The 27,373-nt window shown below is 44.0% G+C and overlaps 3 non-coding genes across 3 annotated transcripts; 2 read left to right on the top strand and 1 right to left on the bottom strand.

The window, feature by feature from the left end:
- The first annotated feature begins 20,361 nt into the window (after positions 1-20,361).
- On the top strand, positions 20,362-20,453 carry trnap-cgg (transfer RNA proline (anticodon CGG)). Its single transcript has 2 exons — positions 20,362-20,397; positions 20,418-20,453. It is a non-coding gene; the product is annotated as a tRNA-Pro (tRNA).
- Positions 20,454-24,960: 4,507 nt separating this feature from the next.
- On the bottom strand, positions 24,961-25,052 carry trnar-ucg (transfer RNA arginine (anticodon UCG)). Its single transcript is given in 2 exon segments — positions 24,961-24,996; positions 25,016-25,052. It is a non-coding gene; the product is annotated as a tRNA-Arg (tRNA).
- Positions 25,053-26,845: 1,793 nt separating this feature from the next.
- Positions 26,846-26,933, top strand: trnap-ugg (transfer RNA proline (anticodon UGG)). The gene is given in 2 exon segments: positions 26,846-26,881; positions 26,898-26,933. It is a non-coding gene; the product is annotated as a tRNA-Pro (tRNA).
- Positions 26,934-27,373: the final 440 nt, after the last annotated feature.

Below are 27,373 nucleotides of genomic sequence, written 5' to 3' on the forward strand. Positions count from 1 at the left end.
ATAACAGTGCTGTTAGCTCCAGACGGGGATCGGTGCCTGTACCGAGGGCCGATGATACCTAGCGGGACTGTGACATGGTTTTGATTAGTTCGATCAATTGAATCTTATTCATATTGGCCTCGCCCGTTATCTGCTCGCTACACGCTGCCTCTTGTTGTCTTGAGCCTTGACCTTCCTTCCCCCCTCCCTTGGACCAAGAGTCTCGCTGTTCGTGTCCAGGTTTATTACAGTTTTTACATCTCCTTCCTGTGTCTTTCCTAGTTAATGTGCAATGATAACTCTTGTGCCCAAGCCTATTGCATTTTATACAGACTTCCATCTCCTTTACTGCAGCTCTCTGTTCCTCCAAGGCAGCCACCTTAACTTTCCGCTGGTTGTCTACCTCAGTCGCCCATCTGATCAATTCATCAAAGGTCTGTATGGTGACCAATCCAATTTGTACTGTGGCCTGATGGGCACGACTCAGCCCTTGTACATTTTCAAAAATGCCAAATTGTCTCGTTGTGGTGCTATTATACTGGAGTGGGCTACAAAACTAGTCCACTTCCGTTCTCCATAATCATGGGTTGACACCCCTTTCCCCTGACTAATTCCCATGACTAGTCCCCAGTTTACTGGTGCTAATCCTATAACTTGTGTAACAGCGGTCCTAAAAGCTGTATAATCCACATCTCATTGCTGGTTTACAGGGGCTACATCTTGACACCATGTCCCCTCCCTATATTGTTGAGGTAATTGACCCAACATATCTTCGCTCATTTTTGCCCTCGCTAATCCATCAACATCCCGGTTGTGCAAGTTGTGACATATTCTCATTTCTCTTAGTTTCTGCCAGAATATGGCATTACTCTGTCGGAGCTTTAGTTCCAGCAGAATTTGAAGCAACTTTAATTTATCTCCTGTGGAGAAAGATACATAAGTGATTTATACCTGAACTGGTACTGCTGGGATCGCTACGGTGCCTGGGGGTGCCCCTACAAGTATAGGCACCGCCGGGGTGACCGGAATAAATTCCACCTTAATAGGTGCCACTTTTATGTCGTCATATGGGGGCGAGTTTTCCCCATCATTATAGTCGGGGTCATGTTCAGCAACTTTTCAGCTCAGCGCATCCCAGCCTATCCTGTCCTCCTCTACTCTTTTCACCTCAGATGGCACTACAGGAGCTGTTGCCATTATGGGTACTTGGGTACAATTTTGGCACCCGTTTTTGGTCCAAACTCGAGCACAGCTGCTCAACTCATAATATGCATGAGCCACTAAAATGATGGCCCTTTCTTCCTTTAATTTTGTTTCTTTAGCCCACCATTCTCTTTGTTTGGCCGGTGGGTCGTTCGGTTGCCAATCGTTATTAACAATTTTGTCATTGAATCTTTTATTTTTGTCCATTAAATAGTGTATCAGCAACCCCACCGAGCCCCCTCGAGTTTTTCACTTCCATGGTTAATTGTTGTTAGCGGTATGTCCCATCCTTTACTCTCGCAACCGCAGTTGTCAGAGGTACCATCCTTGCTTTACTCTCACAGTGTGAGACGGTACTTGCAACCGCAGTTGTCAGAGGTAGCTCCCTTATTTACTCTCGCAGGGTGAGCCCATACTTGCAACAATTTTGTTCGGGTAATTTGTTGTCAGATGTATGCTTAGCACTACTTGCAACTGGAGTTGTCAGAGGTATGCTTAAACTTTCTGCATTGCTTGTAACTCGAATTGTCAGAGGTATGCTTTAGACTTTTACTCCAAAGTTAACGCACTACTTGCAACACATACCACGCCTATAGTTCTGCGTATTTCACCTGAACCCCAAGACCGCTTGACTTATTGATTCAAATCTTTTAGTTCTTTGATTCCAAAGGGGGCGGTGGACACGAGACGGTGTTGCCTTGCCCTAACTGTACGTGGTTTTTCAAAATAACTCACATTTTTGCTCAGCTTCACTCGTCCATGCCACTCATCCATGTGGGATCCTGTTCGTGATGCCAATTGCTGCGGAGTATTTTAAACCAACACTCGACACAAGGTTTTCGGATCGATAATCAATCATCTTTATTACACTGGTGGGGAGACAATCTGCTCTGTCATAGCCAGACTTCACCAAATTGGTGCAGCAAACACTACATTTTTATACATTAAAACATATATGTCCAGCTCGGTCAGAATTCATTCCTGCCACCTGATTGGATCTTGGCCCGTATGCATCTTCACTGATTGGTTGCCTATGCTGCGTTACATTAATGTACCACTTTTATTATCGCAAACCTATATGTCCGTTATCCCCCAAGCTATTGTTGCACCTATGACCTTTGTTTATGCCAGACAGGGTCTCATCAGCATTGTACTTCTGACTCATTGTCCTCCATTCCTGCCTCTGTAGGTCTCTTTACTTCCAACTCATTATTTTACTTTCCTGCCAGAACAGAACTTACATCCTCTAGGCCTCTTATGGTTTCCACATCCGACTATTTCCAATTGTCTCTAATTGACACAGTATGCAGTTCTAACACTACTGCTTAGGTTGTCTCAACTGCCAGTTCAGCACTTTAGAAAAAGCTTACTACTGCAAATACCTATTAGATTTTTTCTTTATTACACCATTCAGTAAAACTGCCAGCGGTGTCAGTTTAGCTCTTCCCTCACTGCAGAAGGAACCACTTATTTAATATCAACATTTATAAATGAGCCATGCTGGGACACCCTGGCACGATCTGTGGGGAGAGGAAGGTAGGGTTAAGGTTTCAGCTCGATGACCATCTGTTCCTACAAATAAACATCATGCATATGTTAGTCGTTTTTAAACAGTAAAAAAGAGAACTTGCACTCCTATAGCAACTTTCACGACCTTGGGACGTCCTAATGCTCACCAATGCTCAGTTTGAGTCCCGACAGGACCACTAGTTTCCAGACCTCATTACAGCCTTGATCCTAACATGGACAAAGGAGCTGGATTCTAAAGGCGAGGTGAGAGTGATTGTTCTTAGCAGCAAAACAGCATTAGACCAAGTGTTCCATCAAGTAGCCGAGTAAAATTGAAGTCAATGGAACCTGTGGGTGGACACGGGGGAAAGTCCACTGTTAGAGACATACCTAGCATAAAGGAAGATGCTTGTGGTTGTTGGAGGTCAATCATGTCAGCACCAGGACATCACTGCAGGAGTTAATCTTCACCTGCTTCATCAATGACCTTCCCTCTATCATAAGGTCAGACGTGGGGATGTTCAGCGATGATCGCAAAGTGTTCAGTTCCATTCTCATCTCATCAGATAATGAAGCAATCCTGGCCTGCATGCAGAAAGACCTGCACAACATTCCGGCTTGGGCTGATATGTGGAAAGTAAAAATCGCGCTACACAAGTGCCAAAGCTTCTTCCACAGCACCTCCCAAAACTGCGACCTGTACCTCCTAGAAGGTCAAAAGCAGTTTGCGCATGGGAACACCACCACCTGTAAGTTCCCCTCCAAGGCATGCACCATCCTGACTTGTAAATATATCGTCATTCCTTCATTGTCGCTGGGTCAAAATCCGGGACATCCTTCCCTAACAGCACTCTGGGTCCGTTCACCTCACGGACTGCAGTGGTTCAAAAAGGGGCTCATCACCACCCTCTCAAGGGCAAGTGGGATTGTGCAATAAATGCTGATATTGTTAGCGACATCCACATCCCATGAATGGTAATTTTTGTTTAAATTGCTTTACAGAAAATGAAGTACTTTTTGAAGCGTAGTCACTGCTTATAATATAAGAAAACACGGCGGCCGATTTCTACACAGAAAGATTCCACTGTGATGTTGTTCCTGTCCCTGTTTGGGCGCTGTTTTATGGCGCCGATGAAGATGGCTGCCGTCCTTGCGGGCTCCGTGTGTACCAGGTAGCAAAGTGTCCTTGCTGCTTGGTGCGCTCGGTTTGTTAAGGAAAAAGCATTTCACTTACTGGATTTCACTTGTTGTATTTGGTTACGTGACAAATGAAATTGAAATTGAATTGATGTTGGCTGTTGGACACAGCTATGCCCAGGACACCTAGGAAAATCAGTAGCTGTTAGAATCATAGAATCTTTGAAATTTGCAGCACAGAAGGAGGGTCATCGGCTCTGGTCGAAAGAGCTACCCAGCCTAATCCCACTTTCAAGCTATTGGTCCATAGCCTTGCAGTTTACAGCACATCAAGTACATATCCAAGTACTTCTCAAATATGATGAGGGTTTCTGCCTCTACCACCATTTCAGGTAGTGAGTTACAGACCCCGCCACCCTTTGGGTGATAAAAGTTCTCCTCAACTTCCCTCTAATTCTTCTATCAATTACTTTAAATCTATTCCTCCTTGTTATTGGCCTCTCTGCTAACTAAAATGGGTGCTTCCTATCCACTATAGTTCGGCCGCTCATAATTTTATACACTTCAATTAAGCCTCCCCTCCGCCTCCTCTGTTCCAAAGAAAGCAACTCCAGACTCTCCAATCTTTCCTCAGAGTCAAAATCCTCCACTCCTGGCAACACCCAGACGACAACAGACGACATCGAATTGGAAAAGATCCAGAGGGGAGATGAGGAGATTTTCTTTTTTACATTACAAGTTATTATCATCTTAATGCTCTGCCTGAAATGGCGGAGGAAGCAGATTCAATAGTAACTTTCAAAAGGGAATTGGATAAATGCTTGAATTGGAAAATTTTGCAGGGGTATGGGGAACGAACTGGGAATAATTGGATTGCTCTTCCAAGAGCACGACGGGGCAAATGGCCTCCTTCTGTGATGTAGGATTCTCTGATTCTCTGAAAGGTTTTATGAAAAGATTCATCTAAATGAGGCGGTTATTTGCTGGCTCCACCATCGCATTTTATTCCCGTATACAAGTGTCTGTTCTGCCTTCCCTCAACCTCAAGGCAAAGGCTGATATACGGCGTGGTGGCCAGGTGGTAAGGCCATCAGTCACATAAGCCGAATATCATGGGTTCGACCCCCAACTGCTCCTGGGTGGATTTTATCATATTTTCTTTTACATTTTTAAGGTTTCTCCTTTTTTGTCTCTATCAAAACCATTCATAATTTTGAATATTTCTATCAACTCTCCTATTGACATTCACTGCTCTAAGAAGAAAAATCCCAGCTTCTCCAGTCTCGTCCCATAAATGAGGTCCCCCATCCCTGGTACCATTCCAGTAACTCTAGTCTGCACTCTCTCCAAGGCCTTGACTTCTTTCCTAATATGTGGTGCACAGAATTGAACGCAATACACCAGTGCTTTATAAATGTTTAGCATAATTTCCTTGCTTTTATGCTCTATTCATCTATTAATAAAAGAAAGGAACCCTAATCATTTCTAACATCCTTCTCGCCTTGTCCTCCCACCTTCAAAGATTTGTGTGCACACAGCCAATGTCTCCCTGTTCCTGCACCCTCTTTAAAATTGAACCATTTAGAGCTGGTTAATAAATTGCAGGGGAGAGCATTCTGAGCAGTTTCGGGGCCAGTGATCTCCAGAGGGAGCCGATAAAAGGAAATAATCGGCCCCATTAAATTAGTGCCATTTAGTTTACATTGCCTCTCCTCATTCTTCCAACCAAAATATATCACTTTGCACTTCTCTGCGTTAACTTTCATCTGCCATGAGTCTGCCCATTTCACCAGTCTTTTTATACATAGAGATAGGAACAGGAGTAGGCCATTCGGCCCTTCGAGCCTGCTCCGCCATTCAATGAGATCATGGCTGATCTTCGTCTGAGATCATAGCTGATCTTACCAGTTCAGTACCCCGTCCCCGCCTTTTCTCCGTAACCCTTAATCCCCTTAGCCTTCAGAAATATATCCAATTCTCTCTTGAAAATATTTATTGAATTAACCTTCACAGCCCTCTGTGGCAGGGAATTCCACAGGCTCACCACTCTTTGAGTGAAGAAATTCTTCCTCATCTCTGTTTTAAATGATTTGCCCGCTATTTTTAGACTGTGGCCCCTGGTTCTGTGCTCCCCGGCCATTGGAAACATTCTCTCTGAATTCAGCCTGTCCAGGCCTGCCATAATTTTATATGTTTCGATGAGATCCCCTCTCAATCTTCTAAACTCCAGTGAGTACAAGCCCAAACTATTTAATCTCTCTTCGTAGGTCATTCCCGCCATTCCAGGTATCAGCCTGGTGAATCGCCGTTGCACTCTTTCCATGGCAAGAACATCCTTCCGCAGATGGGGCGACCAAAACTGTACACAATACTCCAGATGCGGTCTCACCAGCACCTTGTACAGCTGTAGTAAGGTATCCCTATTCCTATACTCGAACCCCCTTGATATGAAGGCCAACATACCATTTGCCTTCTTAATCGCCTGTTGCACCTGCATGCTCTCCTTCAGTGACTGGTGCACAAGAACACCCAGGTCCCTCTGCACTTCCCCATCTCCCAATCTATTGCCATTTAGATAATAATCTACCCTCCGGTTTTTACCCCCAAAGTGGATAACCTCGCATTTATCCACATTATAGTGCATCTGCCACGTATCCGCCCATTCCCCCAACCTGTCCAAATCGCACTGTAGCCTCCTGACATCCTCATCAGAGCCCACCCCTCCTCCTAGTTTAGTGTCGTCAGCGAATTTGGAAATATTGCATCCAATTCCCTGATCCAGATCATTTATATATATTGTGAACAGCTGGGGTCCCAGGACAGATCCTTGCGGCACCCCGCTGGTCACTGCCTGCCACTCCGAAAACGAGCCGTTTATTCCAACTCTCTGTTTTCTATCTGCCAGCCAGTTCTCTATCCACGTTAATACTTTGCCCCCAATCCCATGAGCCTTAATTTTGCATGATAATCTTTTGTGTGGAACCTTATCGAAGGCTTTCTGGAAGTCAAGGTACACCACATCCACTGGCTCTCCCCCATCTATTCTACCAGTTACCTCCTCAAAAAATTCCAGCAGATTAGTCAAACACGATTTACCCTTTGTAAATCCATGTTGACTCTGTCCGATCCTTTCCCCATTATGTTCATACTCCCTCTTTGTAGCTATTACTATCTGCTCTTACTCTCTGTTCTTTGTATCTTTCCCATTCGCCAGGATCTGTGCTATGTTTAGCATTTTTGTATGCTTTTTATTTTATTTTAGCGCTGTCTGTCTCTTACCTCTTTAGTCGTCCATGCCTGTTTTTTTGTCCAGTAGAGTTCTTGCCCCACAGGGATATAAACTGATTCCGTACCATGTTAAATTTATTTTGAACACCTCCCACTGATCTTCTGTCATTTTACCTATTAACAGATTTGCCCAGTTTAATGTGGACAGTCTCTGCCTCATCCGTTGAAGTCGGCCCCACCCAAATCTAGAATCTTAGTAGTTGTGTCGCGTTTCTCCCTTTCAAACACTACGTTGAACTCGATCATGTTATGATCACTATTAAATAAATGTTCATGCACCTTTAGTCTGTTGAATAAATCTGACTCATTACTCATTCCTAAATCAAATATGGCCTGCCCGTGTGTTGTTTCTAAGGCATATTGTTGTCGAAAACTATTCCGGATGCACTCAATAAATTCACTTTCTGATAGGTGCTAGTCTGCTTATCCCTATCTATATGAAAATTTACATCCTCCATTAAAACCACTCTGCTTTTCCTACACGCTTGTCTAATTTCTGCTTTTACTAGAACTAGGGGGCATAATCTTAAAATAATGGGCTGCTCATTCAAAACTGAGATGAGGAGAAACTTCTTCACTCAGAGGCTGGTAGGTTTGTGGAATTTGCTGCCCCAGAAAGCTGTGGAAGCTACATCACTAAATAAATTTAAAACAGAAAGAGATAGTTTCCTAGAAGTAAAGGGAATTAAGGGTTATGGGGAGCGGGCAGGAAATTGGACATGAGTCTAGGTTCGGAATGGTCATGGCCCTGTGGGTAGTGGAGTGGGCCCAGGGGCCGTGTAGCCTTGTTCTGCACCTACTGTGTTCTAATTCTGTGTTAGATTTCAGGAGATGGTTTTATTCCTGTTCCTGGCTGGGGTGGAGATCGCCTTTACAGAAGGTAAGTACTGTAGAAAATATAGGGACAGAGTGATCTCCTGGAAGAATTTCGATCGGCTAGATGGGTCGGAGAGGAATTTCCCAGATTTTTTTCTCCCAAATTGGCCATTGGGTCTTTATCTGGTTTTTCGCCTCACATGGGTTCGGGTGGATGCAGAGTGATAGAAGATTTGAGGTTAGGATCAGATCAGCCATGATCTTATTGAATGGTGGAGCAGGCTCGAGGGGCCGATTGGCCTACTCCTGCTCCTATTTCTTATGTTCTTATGTTCTTTATAATCTCCAGCACTTCACAGCTGCGATCAGAGGGCCTCTACTCAACTCCCACTGCAGTCTTAAATTTTTCCGAGCTCTTAATTCTAACCATAAAGTCTCCATTGCCTGCTTGTCTCTCATTATAGTCTCTCTTATGATTGAAGTGATTTCACGCTTAGTCACTAAGACTACTGCTCCCCCCTGTACCATTTCCCTATCTTTCCTGTAGACGTCCAGCAGACCTTCCACCACTCTGTATTACTGCCAACTTGAGATGAAGGCTACAATTCCATGAACCTTTCATCTTCTTTTGTACCTGTCCAGCAGTTTGAAGTAATTAATGTAGGTAGACTTTTAACACTTTCTGCTCCTCCACGGTTCCTAAATTCTCACCTTTTTGAATATACTCTGATCTATATTTCTCAGGTCTAAAGTGGATGATCTCACTGTTCTCCACTTTGAACTCAATCGGCCACAGTTGTGCCCACTCATTTAATCTATCAATGTTCCTTTGGAACTTTCTGCTCCCACCTACACTACTTACTTTGCCGCCTAACTTAATGCCATCAGCAAACTTGGTTATAGGATGGACGTCATCGAAATGTGAAAAAGGGCTGGGAATGGGAATAGATCAGCGGGCTGAGCTGACAGGGCATTGGAATTCGGAATGTATAAAATGAAGTCTCCAATGCTCCACTTATCTGCATCAGACTGAAAGTAATCTGTAATACATCATCGATCCATACTGGTCGCTGTAATCTGAGGTTGTAGCTCGGTGTTTCAGTTTGGAAAGGGTTGGGTCTCGTTGGCACAATCGGTTGACAAGGTCAGCTGTCAGCTCAAATAATTGATGGTTCCATTAACGATCGAGTAATCTTTACCTTATTGTCTCACTGTTTCAGGTTTCAACGAATGAACACAAATGTGCTGCAAACATTGCCAGCTGGGCCCGGCTGATATTCCCAACATTTACCCTGCGGTCGGATAGCAAGCACATCCAAAATATATAAAAGCCTGAGACTGGCTTCACGGAAATCAGAATTCATCTTAGCAGACTAGGCCCCGAAAGGCCGGATGGGAGGCTGCACTGGCTGCAGGAGAGCTGGTTCGCTGTGACATGGATATTTCCGCAGTGAGCCACACCAGGCTCTCTCCATGTTTCCACAATGAAAGTCACACCGTTTATTTTAGAAAAGCAAAATGATATTCACATCCTCACTGGCTTCAGTTGATTTGTGAGAGATCATTATAAGATCCTGCAGGGCTGCCTCGGTTAATAACAACTGTTTTAATCTACATTTCAGACACGGCAACAAATCTATCGTTTTGTTGCTGTTTTCTAGAGCCTGGAATGAGTGAGGCCGCGAAAGCAGCTCTCTTCAATAATCCGCTGCTGGCAAATAGCAGCGAATGTGGCCTCAGACAGCGCATTACAGCCCATTTCTGGGGAACAAGATACCACTGAAGCAGAGTTCTGCAGAGCTTTGCATCTCTCGCCTATAGGTGACACCATGGAAATCGATAACATAGAATCATAGAATATTATAGCACAGTAGGGGGCATTCGGCCCATCGAGCCTTTGTAAGAGTGAACCAATTAGTCCCACTCCCCTGCGGGTTCCCCATAGTCCAGCATATTTTTTTTATTTCCAAGTGTTTATCTAATTACCTTTTAAATGTTAGTATTGAATCAGCTCTGCACCTAACTGAAGTCTTTCATCACTTGTACCATTCCAGTAAATCTCCACTGCACACTCTCTGAGGGCTTGACATGATTCCTCACTGTGGAGCCCAGAATTGGCCACAATACTCCAGCTTGTGCCTAATTAGTATTTTATGAAGTTTGAACATAAATTCCTTGCTTTTTCCTCAAATCCTCGATTTATAAAGTCATGGACCGCGAATGCCCTCCTTACAGCCTTCTCAACTTGTCCCACCACCTGCAAATACATGTGAACGTACACCCCCAGGTCGCTCTGTTCCTGCACCCACTTTAAATGAAACACGTGGTTTATTTTGACTCTCCTGATACTTCCTACCAAACTTAATTAATTTGTCAAATTTCATCTGCCATGACCATTTCGCCGGTCTGTCTATGTCCTCCTGAAATCTGCCAATAGCATACTCACCACTTATTACGTTGCCAACGCATCCACAAACTTTGAAATTTGACTCGCTATACCCAACTCCAGGTCATTTATATATAACAAGAAAAGAAATAATACTAATACCCATCGCTGGGGGACCCACTGCAGCGAAAGCAGCGCATTACTGCCAGTGAAGCAAGATACCACATGGCCCAGCGAGGCCTCCTCATACACAGAACACATTGACAGTGAAATCCCAGGGCCTTCCAGCAACAGTTCGCGTTTTGTTTACCTCAGTGTGTAACTGCAGGGTCATTGGGTTTTGAATCAGGAGGTCAGAATGATCGAATGGTCTAAGGCGCTCTGTTTAGGTTGCAATTTCCTCTAGAGGCGAGTGTTCGAATTCCACTTCTGACAATTTGTCCTTTACTTATACAGAACGATTTTATCTAGATTTTTTGGAGGTAATTTTTCGGCCCAGTTGATTTATTCCTTCCAGAAAACGAAGCCCACTTCCATCCAAGGCAGGTTTGTTTCATTGGTTGTAAGTATGTATTGTGTTGGCAGTCAGCAGAACAGGGCCAGTGGAATCAATCCATTGTGCTTCAAACTTGCAGTTCCACATCATCAATTATCAGATAGGGCCCATATCATTCCACAGCAATCTCCAGTGGCTTTGGAAGAAGGCTAATGTAAACTAGCATATTTACTTCAGGACTTAAAGACACTCAATTAAAGTCTTTTGTTAGCAATCAATAACCTGTGATCCTTTTAAATATATTTAGGTGTGCCCATGTTAGATACACGTGTATTTCCGAGTTGCTAATGTGTTGAATGTAAAGGATTTTGCGCCTCTGTTATTTACTAATATAGTTAGATGTGTCTGTATTATTATTTTTGTATTGGGTGGGGGATCTGTGTCAGTAATAAATGTAATAAATGTATATCTGAGCGCTGCAAATGTCCAGTCCGACACCATTCTATCTTCCCATTGTCCCTGTTATGTTCATTAATAAATAGACATTCTTATTATGAACACAGCTAGCTTTTGCTAGTTACTTTATTGAGCTCATGTGGACTGGTACAGTATCTGTAGAGGCTTCCATCTTGACTGCTGCCTTGTGGGTAGCCTAGTGCCTCATGGGTAATGTAGTCTTAATATATATACAGCTGAGTAGTGTAGTCTTATATACAGCTCTACACAGCTCTACGGCTCCACCTAGTGTCCACTATAGAATGACATGTTATTGATCGTTACATCCCCCTTTCTTTGAGGTTTAACAAAATCAATATCAATCAAGTTTCAAGAAAACAATAAAGATAATATCAGTAACACTTTTGTTAGTGCTCTATAAACATAAACATTTTCAAAACAGTCAGCCCTATTCAAAGCTTTACATTGTACTCAAAGATTAAGTCTATCAGGCTCTTTTACTTCACGTGTGGATCTTCTCAACACGGGTAAGTCTGATGTGTCTTCATGAGATTGTTCTGGAGGTGAATGACAAGATGCAGTTGCGGCATTCTCATCAATCTGGTCTTGAATAGATCGAGGTCTCCTTGCAATCTTTGCTTGGGGAGGGTTTCAGTGTTTCGTTCACTCTTCATGCCATAACTCTCAATGTAGTCAATGCACTCTCGAAAAACTGCTGGCAGCTGGATCCCATCATACAGCATAGTCCTCTCAGCAGCCTCGACTAATGGAACACCAATGATTGGCCTGAGGGAAGAATGAGTATCCTCCGGAACTGCTTCCTGCTCTGGTGCAGGCTTCTTCTTTTTCTTTTTCTCTTTCCACTGCTTAACAACATCTGCTGCGGTTATATCTTTGGACTTTTTCTCCTTGTGTTTTCCTCTTTGTGCTTTTCTTCCTTTGGCTTCTCTTTGACCTTAAAGTATTTTTCCTTCTTCTTGGAGAAACTAGGCTTTTTGAAGACATGGATACCTTTCGCCTTTTCATCCTTGATGGGCTCTCTGCTTCATCACCTGAGTCATCTGGTCTGCTTATGGTACAGTTTATACGGTAGACCCTCTTGACCAGTTCTAAGTCTTCACAAGGTTTGTCACCTAGTATCGAATCAAGTCGTTCAGCCACAACAGAAAACAAGAGATGATGCACTTTGTCTTTGACTGTCACTTTAAGTCTGCATACACCTAAGCTATCTATGTTCTGTCCATTATAGCTCTTCAGTAGTACTGACTTTTTCTGTATTTTCGGCTTTTCTTTAATATTTTTTATGTCACTCATACTGATTAAGTTTGCTTTTGCCCCAGTGTCCAGTATCAATGTAACTAATGCTCCATTTATCTGCAGTGGGATCATCCATTTGTCCACTTTTACTGCATTGACTTTATGTTCAGCATTGTCCATTTCTGAGGGCTGCACATTTTCTGTATTTTTTTTGATATCGTCACATGACACCATTCCTACAAAAAATGTCTCACTTAAATCATAAGAACATAAGAACATAAGAAATAGGAGCAGGAGTAGGCCAATCGGCCCCTCGAGCCTGCTCCGCCATTCAATAAGTAATGGCTGATCTGATCCTAACCGCCAATCCACTATCACAGAACCATCTACTGAATCTAACAGAATTAGACACACGAAATAGGAGCAGTATCAGGCTACACGGCCCCTGGGCCCGCTCCGCTACCCACAGGGCCATGACCGATCCGAACCTAGACTCATGTCCAAATTCCTGCCCGCTCCCCGTAACCCTTAATTCCCTTTACTTCTAGGAAACTGTCTATTTCTGTTTTAAATTTATGTAATGATGTAGCTTCTACAGCTTTTTGGGGCAGCATATTCCATGGACCTACCACCGTCTGAGTGAAGTAGTTACTCCTCATCTCAGTTTTGAAAGAGCAGCCCCTTATTCTAAGACTATGCCCCCTAGTTCTAGTTTCACCCATCATCGGCAACATCTTCCCCGCATCCACCCGATCCAACCCCTTCACAATCTTATATGTTTCAATAAGATCGCCTCTCATTCTTCTGAACTCCAATGAGTAGAGTCCCAATCTACTCAACCTCTCCTCATATGTCCATCCCCTCATCCCTGGGATTAACCGAGTGAACTTTCTTTGTACTGACTCGAGAGCAAGTATGTCCTTTCTTAAGTATGGACACCAAAACTGTACGCAGTATTCCAGGTGCGGTCTCACCAATACCTTGTACAACTGAAGCAATACATCCCTATTTTTATATTCTATTTCCCTAGCAATGAAAGCCAACACTCCATTGGCCTTCTTAATCCCTTGCTGCACCTGCATACTAACCTTTTGAGTTTCGTGCATCAGGACCCCCAGATCCCTTTGTACTTCAGTACTTTCCAGTTTCTTGCCATTAAGATAATAACTTGCTCTACGATTTTTCCTGCCAAAGTGCATAACCTCACAATTTCCAGTATTTTATTCCATCTGCCAAATCTCTGCCCACTTACTTAGCCTGTCGATGTCCCCTTGCAGGTTATTTATGTCCTCCTCACTCACTACTTTCCCTCCCATCTTAGTATCATCTGCAAACTTTGATATGTTACACTCGGTCCCCTCCTCCAAATCGTTAATATAGATTGTAAAGAGCTGGGGCCCCAGCACTGACCCCTGCGGAACACCACTAGATACTGATTGCCAGTCTGAGAATGAACCATTTATCCCAACTCTCTGCCTTCTGTTCGATAGCCAATCCTCTATCCATGCCAGAATATTACCCTCAATCCCGTGATTTTTTATCTTAAGCAATAATCTTTTGTGTGGCACCTTGTCAAATGCCTTTTGGAAGTCTAAATACACTACGTCCACTGGTTCCCCTTTATCCACCCTATATGTTACTTCCTCAAAGAACTCCAGCCAATTTGTCAAACATGACTTCCCCTTCATATAACCATGCTGACTTTGTCCTATTAAATTATGATATTCTAAATGTCCTGTTACTGTCTCCTTAATAATGGACTCCAAAATTTTACCTACCACAGATGTTAGGCTAACCGGTCTATAGTTTCCAGCCTTCTGTCTACTGCCCATTATAAATAAGGGTGTTACATTAGCAGTTTTCCAGTCTGCCGGGACCTTTGCCGAGTCCAGGGAGTTCTGGAAAATTATTACCAATGCATCCACAATCCCTACCGCCACTTCCTTCAAGACCCTAGGATGTAAGCCATCAGGTCCAGATGATTTATCCGCCTTGAGTCCCATTATTTTACTGAGTACCACTTCCTTAGTGATTTTGATCGTGTTCAGCTCATCCCCCCCTTTAGCCCCCTGTTTTTCCAGTGTTGGGATGTTCTTTGTGTCTTCTACTGTAAAGACTGATGTAAAATATTCATTCAGTGTTTTTGCCATCTCCATATTTCCCACCATTAATTTCCCGGTCTCATCCTCTAAGGGACCAACATTTACTTTAGCCACCCTTTTTCTTTTTATATAACTATAAAAACTCTTACTATCTGTTTTTATATTTTATGCTAATTTACTTTCATAATCTCTCTTCCCTTTCTTAATCAATCTTTTTGTTATTTTTTGCTGTCTTTTAAAGTTTTCCCAATCCTCTATCCTCCCAATAGATTTGGCTACCTTATATGCCCTTGTTTTTAGTTGAATACTTTCCTTAATTTCTTTACTTAGCCACGGATGGCTGTCTTTTCTTTTACACTCTTTTCTTCTAAGTGGAATATATATTTTTTGGAACTTGTAAAAAAACTCCTTAAATGTACACCACTGATCATGTATCGTCTTACCCTTTAATCTATTGTCCCAATCCACTCTACTCAATCTGCTCTCATACCTTCATAGTCTCCTTTATTCAAGCGTAGCACGCTTGTTTGAGATCCAACCTTCTCACCCTTTAATTGAATATGGAATTCAACCATGTTATGGTCACTCATGCCAAGGGGATCCTTTACTAAGACATTTTTAATTAATCCCATCTCGTTACACAGGACCAAATCTAAGGTTGCTTGCCCCCTGGTCGGTTCAGTTACATACTGCTCAAGAAACCCATCCCTAATACACTCAATGAACTCATCCTCAAGGCAGCCCTGCCCAATTTGATTTGTCCAATTAATATGATAGTTAAAATCCCCCATAATTATAGATGTTCCCTTATTGTAATCCTCAACTATTTCCTGATTGATACTCCGCCCAACAGAGTTGCCACTGTTCGGAGGCCTATAGACTACGCCCACTAGTGTTTTTCTCCCCTTATTATTCCTTACCTCCACCCAAACTGTTTCATTATCCTGATCTTTTGACCCAATATCATTTCTCTCTATTACAGTGATTCCTTCCTTTATTATCATAGCCACCCCACCTCCCCTTCCTTCCTGCCTGTCCTTCCTGATCGTTAAATAACCTGGTATGTTTAATTCCCAGGCATTGTCACCCTGCAGCCATGTTTCTGTAATGGCCACAAGATCATACCCATATGTAGTTATTTGTGCCATTAACTCGTCTATTTTGTTACAAATGCTACGTGCATTCAGATAGAGAACTTTCAAAGATGTTTTGTAACACTTAGTTCCTGCTTTTCCACTTTTTAGTACTTTACCTTTTACTGCATACCTTCTGCCCCTTCCTGACACGCTCTGATTTTTAATTTCCCCACTTGCAACCTAAGTCTATGACCTTCTCTGTTGTCATTTTTATTATTTGCTCTCTAGGAATCTCCCCCCCACTAGTTAGTTTAAAGCCCTCTCTACAACCCTAGTTATATGATCCGCCAGGACTCTAGTCCCAGCACTGGCCAAGTGAAGCCCATCCCAATGGAACAGCTCCCTCCTGCCCCAGTACTGGTGCCAGTGCCCCAGGAAGCAAAACCCATTTCTCCCACACCAGTCTTTGAGCCACGCATTTAACTCTCTAATTTTATTTGTCCTAGCCAAATTCGCTCGTGGCTCAGGTAATAATCCAGAGATTATTAGACATGTGGTTCTGCTTTTTAATTTGACCCCTAGCTGCTCAAACTCCCTCAGCAGTACCTCCTTCCTTGTCCTATCTATGTCGTTGGTACCAACATGGACCACGACAACTGGATCCTCCCCCTCCCACTCCAAGTTTCTCTCCAGTCCAGAGGCGATGTCCTTAACCCTGGCACCGGGCAGGCAACACAGCCTTCGGGACTCTCGCTCTCGGCTGCAAAGAACTCTATCTATCCCCCGAACGATACTATCCCCTACCACTACAACATTTATTTTAACTCCCCACAATTGAATGGCCCCCTGTCCACGGTGCTGTGGCCAGGTTGCTCATCCTCCCTGCAGTTCCTGCTCCTGTCCCCACAGGGAGTAAGAGCCCCGAACCTGTTGGACAAGTGCAAGGGCTGCGGCTCCTCCAACACTACCTCCTTGGTCCCCGCACCTGCCTCACTTCTAGTCACACCATCCTGACCCTGGCCACGGACTACATCTGAATTAATTAATCTAATTGGTGTGACTACCTCGTGATACACAGAGTCCAGGTAACTCTCCCCCTCCCTGATGTGTCTCAGTGTTTGAAGCTCGGACACCAGCTCTTCAACACGGAGCCGGAGTTCCTCGAGCAGCCAACACTTACTGCAAATGTGATCACTTTGAGCATCAATGTCCTCAATCACATTAACTTGTTGCCCTTTCGTTGTTTTTACTTTTGAAAAGCATTGCTTGGCAAAGTGATTCTTTCCATTACACTTTGTGCACATTTTTCCAAACGCTGGGCATTGTCTTAACTGGTGTTTGTAACCACAGCGTTTACAATTAAAAATTTCATCCTCCGATTGCTTTTCATCTCTGTTCTGCCCACGTTTCTTCCCCTTGTAGTACACAGCACCGACAGCAGCATTATCACTCATTGCAATCGCATCATTATTGATTTCACTGAAAGTCTTCGTGTGCTTTCGAGCTAGCTCGCTGGCTTGGCATATTTTCACCGCATGTTCCAAATTTAGTTTGGTTTCACAGAATCACAGAATCACAGAAACCCCACAGTGCAGATAGAAGCCATTTCGGCCCATCGAGCCTGCACCAACACATATCCCATCCGGTCCCCGTAACCCCTACACCAACACATATCCCACCCTATCCCCGTAACCCCACGTATTTAATCCCCCTAACACTAAGGGTCAATTTATCATAGCCAATCAACCTAACCTGCACATCTTTGGACTGTGGGAGGAAACCGGAGCACCCGGAGTAAACCCACGCAAACACGGGGAGAATGTGCAAACTCCACACAGACAGTCGCCCGAGGCGTTCCCTGACTTTTTTATCATGAATACCAAACACAATCTGGTCACGAATCATGGATGCTTTGAGCTCAGAGAAATTACATGTCTGTGCTTTCAGTTTCAGATCAGTTATAAACCTAGCAAAAGTCTCATTTTGTTGCTGTGTCCGAGAATGGAAGATGTATCTTTCATACATCTCATTCTTTTTGGGAGCGCAAAGTGCATCAAATTTATTTAGCACATCTCCTAATTTTTCTCTGTTCTCCACTGGATTAAATACAAATGTATTAAATACCTCTATCACCTGTGGGCCTGCAACCGTAAGGAGCAACTCTATCTTCCTTGCGTCTGGCTTCGTACCGAATCCGATGGCTGCAATGTAGAGTTCGAATTACTGTTTAAAAGTCTACCAATTGTAGTCGATTTTTTCTGTGAGATTCAAACGCTCTGGTGGCTTCAAATTCTCCATGTCGCTTTTCACAATTTTCAGCAGATCTTCACCATCCTGGTACCATGTTATGTTCATTAATAAATAGACATTCTTATTATGAACACAGCTAGCTTTTGTTAGTTACGTTGTTGAGCACATGTGGACTGGTAAAGTATCTGTAGAGGCTTCCATCTTGACTGCTTCCTTGTGGGTAGCCTAGTGCCTCATGGGTAATGTAGTCTTAATATATATACAGCTGGGTAGTGCAGTCTTATATACAGCTCTACACAGCTCTACGGCTCCACCTAGTGTCCACTATAGAATGACATGTTATTGATCGTTACAGTCCCCACTTAGGACACGGCAGACCAGCTGTTACATTCGGATTCAACTTTGCTTTCATTAACCATGTTGATATTTAGACAATGTGAAGTTTACACGATAAAAACTCATGTTCCACCAGACTCACTGCTACCACCTAAGCGTTCCTCAATCTTTCTGATAAAACCTGAGTGTTCATTTCTCACTCTGATATCTCCAGAGTATTGCTTACTCTCACTGATAGCTCCTCAGCGTCCCGTACCCTCTTCGATACATTCTGAGCGCCCCTTACACACTCTCATACCTCCCGAGCGCTCATTAAACCTCTCTGATACCTCCTGAGTTCCCTTTCCCTCTATAATACCTTCTGAGTGTCCGTTACTCTCTCTGGTATCCATTTAGAGCCCTCATACCCACGTGATACTATCTCAGAAACCCTTCAATTCCCTCACAGCTTCTGAGCTCCCCATTGCTCTGGCAATCCCCTCTGAGAAACTCTGAGACTCCCTGATGCCAGGAGCAACGTGTGTTTGGAATGTTGCGGTGCAGGAGAAAGTGGGCAGAAACAGCTGCCTTTACATCGTGTGTGGGGAAAGGTAAGTAGATCTTGTATGTGAGAAGAGCGCAGAAACGTTTTGCCTGAAACTGCGCCCTTGAGGCAAGTTTTGTGTTGTCGGGTAAACTGCTACAGTGAAAGCACAAAATTAAAACAGAACATATTGGAAATATTCAATAGATCAGGCAGCATCTGAAGAGAAATTTTCCTTTTACCAGACGTCACTGTCCACTTTCAATTACACTTCACGTAACTTATAGCTTACAATTTCAACACCTCCGTGCAAGAAACAGTTTGGGCTGAAACGAGGACTTTGCTGATTTGTGCAAATAGAGTGAGGCAGCAAAACAAAACTTCCCACTGCGGATTGGGCAAGGAAAGGACTCAGGAGTCTTGGATGCGTTGAAAAAGATCTAGTCTTAAATACAATAACGGTAGAATTCAAACAATGCGTGCAGAGCACAGATGATTAGCGACCCACCGCCTTAACCCCTCAACCACCTCGCTCCATAAACAGAGCTCAGAAAGCTCTTTGTTTCCTTCTTTCTCAATGCAAAGCCCTTGACTCAATGCCGGCTTTCAATTATCAGTCACCAGTATCAGAAATAAAATCACACGGGTGTGGTAGCGTGGCCGAGCAGTCGAAGGCACTGAATTAAAACTCCATTTTTTCGGGGGCGTGGATTCGAAACCCACTCCTGTCATAAAATTGTATTGATTTTGTTTTTGCCCGAAGAAATGCTCGCTGCAAAGTTCAAAATAAAAAATATATGATGGAGCGAACGTTGATCAGGTCAAGTAGCATCTAGTGAGACAGGCACTTCATCAACAATCCCTTCATTAAGCAACATCATGCGCGAAAAAACTGTTCTTTTTATTCCTTCCTGGAACGTGGGCCTCGCTGGCAATCCCTATCAAACGTAATAACGACGAGGATGGGATCCAGAACCCACGCGTACAGAGCCCAATAGATTAACAGTCCATCGCCTCAATCTCTCGGCCACCTCGTCTCCACCATACACTGCTCTCAGCCATTCCATTTCCTGCTTTTTGCATTTAAGCAGAAATACCCTGAAAGAAAGTTCACTTCACCGCTTATTCTGCCCGTGCACACAGATCTACAATGTTGAAAATGTACAATCAGCTTAATGTAAGCAAAAGGCCTTCCGCTGCTTCAGTTGAGGGACTGTCAAAAATGGTCGGTTTGCAGCCAGATTCAGAAAAGAAAAAGCGTCTCCCAGTTAATTAAACGACCGCGGCAGGACTCCAACCTGCAATCTTTCGATAACTGAAAAACTCGCAACCGAAGTCAGACGCCTCATCCATTAAGCCACGCGGCCGCTGAAGCTGCTAAGCCTCTTTTTATGGGGAGAATTGTGAGCAGATTCAAGGAAACTGCTCGCAAAAACAAGCGGATTGAGGAAAAGATAAACATATTTTAACTGAATGAACAGGACTTCTGCGAGCTGGGTTTGCACCAGCGCAGGGAATCGCTATGCAACTTGAAACATAACATCGGCGGCTCGTTGGTCTAGGGGTATGATTCTCGCTTCGGGAATTTCTGTGGCTGATGTCATGCGAGAGGTCCCGGGTTCAAATCCCGGGCGAGCCCAGTCACATTTAGTTAAACTCAACACCTCAGTCATGAAAGCTGAAATCGCTCTACTTTAAAAAAAACGGAATGATCCGGGACTGTGAACTCTGGCATTTTAAACAGACACAGAATGATCCGGGACTGTGAGCACTCCCGGTTTAAACAGACCCAGAGTGATTAACAACTGACCACGACCCATTCCATGAAAGATAGTCCTGATTTCCAATGCTTATGAAATCGATGGCAACATAAATCGGACTGTTTCGAAAATAGGCGGCCGATTACAATGCCCGCTCTTCTGTTGGGCGACAAATTGAAGGTTTACTCCATTATAATTTTTCCATTTATCTCCGTCATTTCTCTCCAGCCAAATGAACTGAGTGTAGGTGTCAGCCGTGACTCAGCGGCAGCAAAGTCAAGCAGCACTCCAGAGACTTGAGCACATAATCCAGGCTGACACTCCAGTGCAGTACTGAGGTAGTGCTGCACTGTTGGTGCCCCCGTCTTGCTAGTAAGACGTTAAACCGGGCCCTCCGATCCCATGAGAGTATGCCGAAAAGAACGAGGATTTCTCGCCCATTATTTAGCTCTCAACCAAAGACACTAAAACAGAAAATCTCGTCATTAAGGATGAAAAGTATTTTTGAAGTTACGTTGCATCCTAAAGGAGAAATTTATGTTTCTGCTCCCTAATCATTTGCCTCTGTTCCCGCTACTCTTTCATTCGTTGACAACCTCAGCAGAAGAAAGGAGGAGTTCGACAATCTCCGAATCGCGATCACTGCTCCACATTCATTCAAGCAGTTGAAGAATTGCAGTGGTCTCTTTTAATTTTAACAGGATATGAGTAATGCATGGGGCACAGACCAGGAGCACCAGGGCGGTTCTGACGAAATTGAAGTTGAAAGCTTATTTTAGGCAAGATTCAGTTAAATGCTCGGAAAGTGTACCAATATCAAACGAAATAACGACGAGGATGGGATCGGAACCCTCGCGTATGGAGCCCAATAGATTAACAGTCCATCGCCTTAATCTCTCGGCCACCTTGTCCCCACCATACATTGCTCTCAGCCATTCCATTTCCTGGTTTTTGCATCTAAGCAGAAATACCCTGTAAGAAAGTCCACTTCACCTCTTATCCTGCCCATGCACACAGATCTACAATGTTGAAAATGTACAATCAGCTTAATGTAAGCAAAAGGCCTTCCGCTGCTTCAGTTGAGGGACTGTCAAAAATGGTCGGTCTGAAGCCAGATTCAGAACAGAAAAAGTGTCGCCGAGTTAATTGAACGACCGCGGCAGAACTCGAACCTGCAATCGTCTGATAACTGAAAACCCTAGCAACCGAAGTCAGACGCCTTATCCATTAGGCCACGCGGCCATTGATGCGGCTGTACTTATTTTTATGGGGAGAATTGTGAGCAGATTCAATTAAAATGCTCGCCAAAAAGAAACGGATTGAGGAAAAGATAAACATATTTTAACTGAATGAACAGGACTTCTGCGAGCTGGGTTTGCACCAGCGCAGGGAATCGCAATGCAACTTGAAACATAACATCGGCGGTTCGTTGGTCTAGGGGTATGATTCACGCTCAGGGAATTTCTGTGGCTTAAAATGCGAGAGGTCCCGGGTTCAAATCCCGGACGAGCCCCGACACATTTAGTTAAACTCAACACCTCAGTGATGAAAGCTGAAATCGCTCGACGTTAAAAAAAACGGAATGATCCGGGACTGTGAGCTCTGCCATTTTAAACAGACACAGAATGATCCGGGACTGTGAGCACTCCCGGTGTAAACAGACCCAGAGTGATTAACAACTGACCACGACCCATTCCATTAAAGACAGGCCTGATTTTCAATGCTTATGAAATCGATGGCAACATAAATCGGACTGTTTCTATAATAGGCGGCCGATTACAATGCCCGCTCTTCTGCTGGACGACAAATTGAAGGTTTACTCCATTATAATTTTTCCCTTTATCTCCGTCATTTCTCTCCAGCCAAATGAATTGAGTGTAGGTGTCAGCCGTGGCTCAGCGGCAGCAAAGTCAAGCAGCACTCCAGAGATTTGAGCACATAATCCAGGCTGACACTCCAGTGCAGTACTGAGGTAGTGCTGCAGTGTTGGTGCCATCGTCTTGCTGGTAAGACGTTAAACCGGGCCCTCCGATCCCATGAGAGTATGCCGAAAAGAGCGAGGATTTCTCGCCCATTATTTAGCTCTCAACCAAAGACACTAAAACAGAAAATCTCTTCATTAAGGTTGATAAATATTTTTGAAATTACATTGCCTCCTAAAGGAGAAATGTATGTTTCTGCTCCCTAAACATTTGCCTCTGGTCCCGCTACTCTTTCATTCGGTGATAATCTCAGCAGAAGAAAGGAGGAGTTCGACAATCTCCGAATCACGATCACTGCTCCACATTCATTCAAGATGTTGAAGAATTGCAGTGGTCTCTTTTAATTTTAACAAGATATGAGTAATGCATGGGGCACAGACCAGGGGCACCAGGGCGATTCTGACGAAATTGCATTTGAAAGTTTATTTTAGGCAAGTTTCAGTTAAAAGCTCGGGAAGGGGACCAGTATCAAACGTAATAACGACGAGGATGGGATCCGCCTTCTCGTTTAACAGTCCATCGCCTCAACCTCTCGGCCACCTCGTCTCAACCATGCACTGCTCTCAGCCATTCCATTTCCTGGGTTTTGCATCTAAGCAGAAAAACCCTGAGAGAAAGCCCACTTCACCTCTTATCCTGCCCATGCACACAGATCTACAATGTTGAAAATGTACAATCAGCTTAATGTAAGCAAAAGGCCTTCCGCTGCTTCAGTTGAGGGACTGTCAAAAATGGTCGGTTTGAAGCCAGATTCAGAACAGAAAAAGTGTCGCCGAGTTAATTGAACGACCGCGGCAGGACTCGAACCTACAATCGTCTGATAACTGAAAACCCTAGCAACCGAAGTCAGACGCCTTATCCATTAGGCCACGCGGCCAGTGATGCGGCTGTACCTCTTTTTATGGGGAGAATTGTGAGCAGATTCAATTAAAATGCTCGCCAAAAAGAAACGGATTGAGGAAAAGATAAACATATTTTAACTGAATGAACAGGACTTCTGCGAGCTGGGTTTGCACCAGCGCAGGGAATCGCAATGCAACTTGAAACATAACATCGGCGGTTCGTTGGTCTAGGGGTATGATTCACGCTTAGGGAATTTCTGTGGCTTAAAATGCGAGAGGTCCCGGGTTCAAATCCCGGACGAGCCCCGACACATTTAGTTAAACTCAACACCTCAGTGATGAAAGCTGAAATCGCTCTACGTTAAAAAAAACGGAATGATCCGGGACTGTGAGCTCTGCCATTTTAAACAGACACAGAATGATCCGGGACTGTGAGCACTCCCGGTGTAAACAGACCCAGAGTGATTAACAACTGACCACGGCCCATTCCATTAAAGACAGGCCTGATTTTCAATGCTTATGAAATCGATGGCAACATAAATCGGACTGTTTCTATAATAGGCGGCCGATTACAATGCCCGCTCTTCTGCTGGACGACAAATTGAAGGTTTACTCCATTATAAATTTTCCATTTATCTCCGTCATTTCTCTGCAGCCAAATGAACTGAGTGCAGGTGTCAGGCGTGGCTCAGCGGCAGCAAAGTCAAGCAGCACTCCAGAGACTTGAGCACATAATCCAGGCTGACACTCCAGTGCAGTACTGAGGTAGTGCTGCACTGTTGGTGCCCCCGTCTTGCTGGTGAGACGTTAAACCGGGCCCTCCGATCCCATGAGAGTATGCCGAAAAGAACGAGGATTTCTCGCCCATTATTTAGCTCTCAACCAAAGACACTAAAACAGAAAATCTCTTCATTAAGGTTGATAAATATTTTTGAAATTACATTGCCTCCTAAAGGAGAAATTTATGTTTCTGCTCCCTAAACATTTGCCTCTGGTCCCGCTACTCTTTCATTCGGTGACAATCTCAGCAGAAGAAAGGAGGAGTTCGACAATCTCCGAATCACGATCACTGCTCCACATTCATTCAAGATGTTGAAGAATTGCAGTGGTCTCTTTTATTTTTAACAAGATATGAGTAATGCATGGGGCACAGACCAGGAGCACCAGGGCGATTCTGACGAAATTGCATTTGAAAGTATATTTTAGGCAAGTTTCAGTTAAAAGCTCGGAAAGGGGACCAGTATCAAACGTAATAACGACGAGGATGGGATCCGCATTCTCGATTAACAGTCCATCGCCTCAACCTCTCGGCCACCTCGTCTCAACCATGCACTGCTCTCAGCCATTCCATTTCCTGGCTTTTGCATCCAAGCAGAAAAACCCTGAAAGAAAGTCCACTTCACCTCTTATCCTGCCCATGCACACAGATCTACAATGTTGAAAATGTACAATCAGCTTAATGTAAACAAAAGGCCTTCCGCTGCTTCAGTTGAGGGACTGTCAAAAATGGTCGGTTTGAAGCCAGATTCAGAACAGAAAATGTGTCGCCGAGTTAAATTGAACGACCGCGGCAGGACTCGAACCTGCAATCGTCTGATAACTGAAAAACCTCGACAACCGAAGTCAGACGCCTTATCCATTAGGCCACGCGGCCACTGATGCAGCTGTACTTCTTTTTATGGGGAGAATTGTGAGCAGATTCAATTAAAATGCTCGCAAAAAGAAGCGGATTGAGGAAAAGATAAACATATTTTAACTGAATGAACAGGACTGCTGCGAGCTGGGTTTGCACCAGCGCAGGGAATCGCAATGCAACTTGAAACATAACATCGGCGGCTCGTTGGTCTAGGGGTATGTTCTCGCTTAGGGAATTTCTGTGGCTTAAAATGCAAGAGGTCCCGAGTTCAAATCCCGGACGAGCCCCGACACATTTAGTTAAACTCAACACCTCAGTGATGAAAGCTGAAATCGCTCTACGTTAAAAAAAACGGAATGATCCGGGACTGTGAGCTCTGCCATTTTAAACAGACACAGAATGATCCGGGACTGTGAGCACTCCCGGTGTAAACAGACCCAGAGTGATTAACAACTGACCACGACCCATTCCATTAAAGTCAGGCCAGATTTTCAATGCTTATGAAATCGATGGCAACATAAATCGGACTGTTTCTATAATAGGCGGCCGATTACAATGCCCGCTCTTCTGCTGGACGACAAATTGAAGGTTTACTCCATTATAATTTTTACATTTATCTCCGTCATTTCTCTCCAGCCAAATGAATTGAGTGTAGCTGTCAGCCGTGGCTCAGCGGGGGCAAAGTCAAGCAGCACTCCAGAGACTTGAGCACATAATCCAGGCTGACACTCCCGTGCAGTACTGAGGTAGTGCTGCACTGTTGGTGCCCCCGTCTTGCTGGTAAGACGTTAAACCGGGCCCTCCGATCCCATGAGAGTATGCCGAAAAGAACGAGGATTTCTCGCCCATTATTTAGCTCTCAACCAAAGACACTAAAACAGAAAATCTCTTCATTAAGGTTGATAAATATTTTTGAAATTACATTGCCTCCTAAAGGAGAAATTTATGTTTCTGCTCCCTAAACATTTGCCTCTGGTCCCGCTACCCTTTCATTCGGTGACAATCTCTGCAGAAGAAAGGAGGAGTTCGACAATCTCCGAATCACGATCACTGCTCCACATTCATTCAAGATGTTGAAGAATTGCAGTGGTCTCTTTTAATTTTAACAAGATATGAGTAATGCATGGGGCACAGACCAGGAGCACCAGGGCGATTCTGACGAAATTGCATTTGAAAGTTTATTTTAGGCAAGTTTCAGTTAAAAGCTCGGAAAGGGGACCAGTATCAAACGTAATAACGACGAGGATGGTATCCGCCTTCTCGATTAACAGTCCATCGCCTTAACCTCTCGGCCACCTCGTCTCAACCATGCACTGCTCTCAGCCATTCCATTTCCTGGTTTTTGCATCTAAGCAGAAATACCCTGAAAGAAAGTCCACTTCACCTCTTATCCTGCCCATGCACACAGATCTACAATGTTGAAAATGTACAATCAGCTTAATGTAAGCAACAGGCCTTCCGCTGCTTCAGTTGAGGGACTGTCAAAAATGGTCGGTTTGAAGCCAGATTCAGAACAGAAAAAGTGTCGCCCAGATAATTAAAAGACCTTTGTTGGACTTGAACCTTCAATCTTCTGATAACTGTAGAATTTGCAACAGAAGTCAGATGCCTAATCCATTAGTCTATGCGGCCGCTGATGCCGCTGAATCTCTTTTTATGGGGCGAATTGTGAGCAGGTTCAAGGAAACTGCTCGAAAAAAGAAGTGGATTGAGGAAAAGATAAAAATATAGCAACTGTATTAACAGGTCCTCTGTGAGCTGGATTCGCACCAGTGCAGTGAAACTCAATGCAAATGGGAAATGACACCGGCGGCTCGTTGGTCTAGGGGTATGATTCTCGCTTTGGACATTTCACGATTAAAATGCGAGAGGTCCCGGGTTCAAATCCCGGACGAGCCCTGACACATTTTCTTAAACTCAACAACTTGGTCATCAAAGCTGAAATCGCTCTGCTTCTAAAAAAAGGGCATGATCCGAGATTGTGAGCTCTGCCATTTCAAACAGACACAGAATGATGCGGGACTGTGAGCACTCCTGGTTCAAACAGACCCAGATTGATTCGCAACTGATCACGACCACGCCCATTATAGACAGGCCTGTTTTTCAAAGCTTATGAAATCCATGGCAACATCAATCGGGCTGTTTCTAAATCGATGCCCGGTTTAATCTTGGACGCCAAGTTGAAAGTTTACTCCATTATCATTTTTCCCATTATCTCCGTCATTTTACTCCAGCCAAATGAACTGAGTTTAGGTGTCAGCCGTGGCTCAGCGGCAGCATACTCAAGCCTCACTCCAGAGACTTGAGTGCATAATCCAGGCTGACACTCCAGGGCAGTA

The sequence above is a fragment of the Somniosus microcephalus genome, unplaced genomic scaffold, assembly GCF_052327205.1.
Source record: "Somniosus microcephalus isolate GS21.2 unplaced genomic scaffold, FLI_Smic_1.0 unresolved_chr1, whole genome shotgun sequence".
NCBI classification, from domain to species: Eukaryota; Metazoa; Chordata; class Chondrichthyes; order Squaliformes; family Somniosidae; genus Somniosus; species Somniosus microcephalus.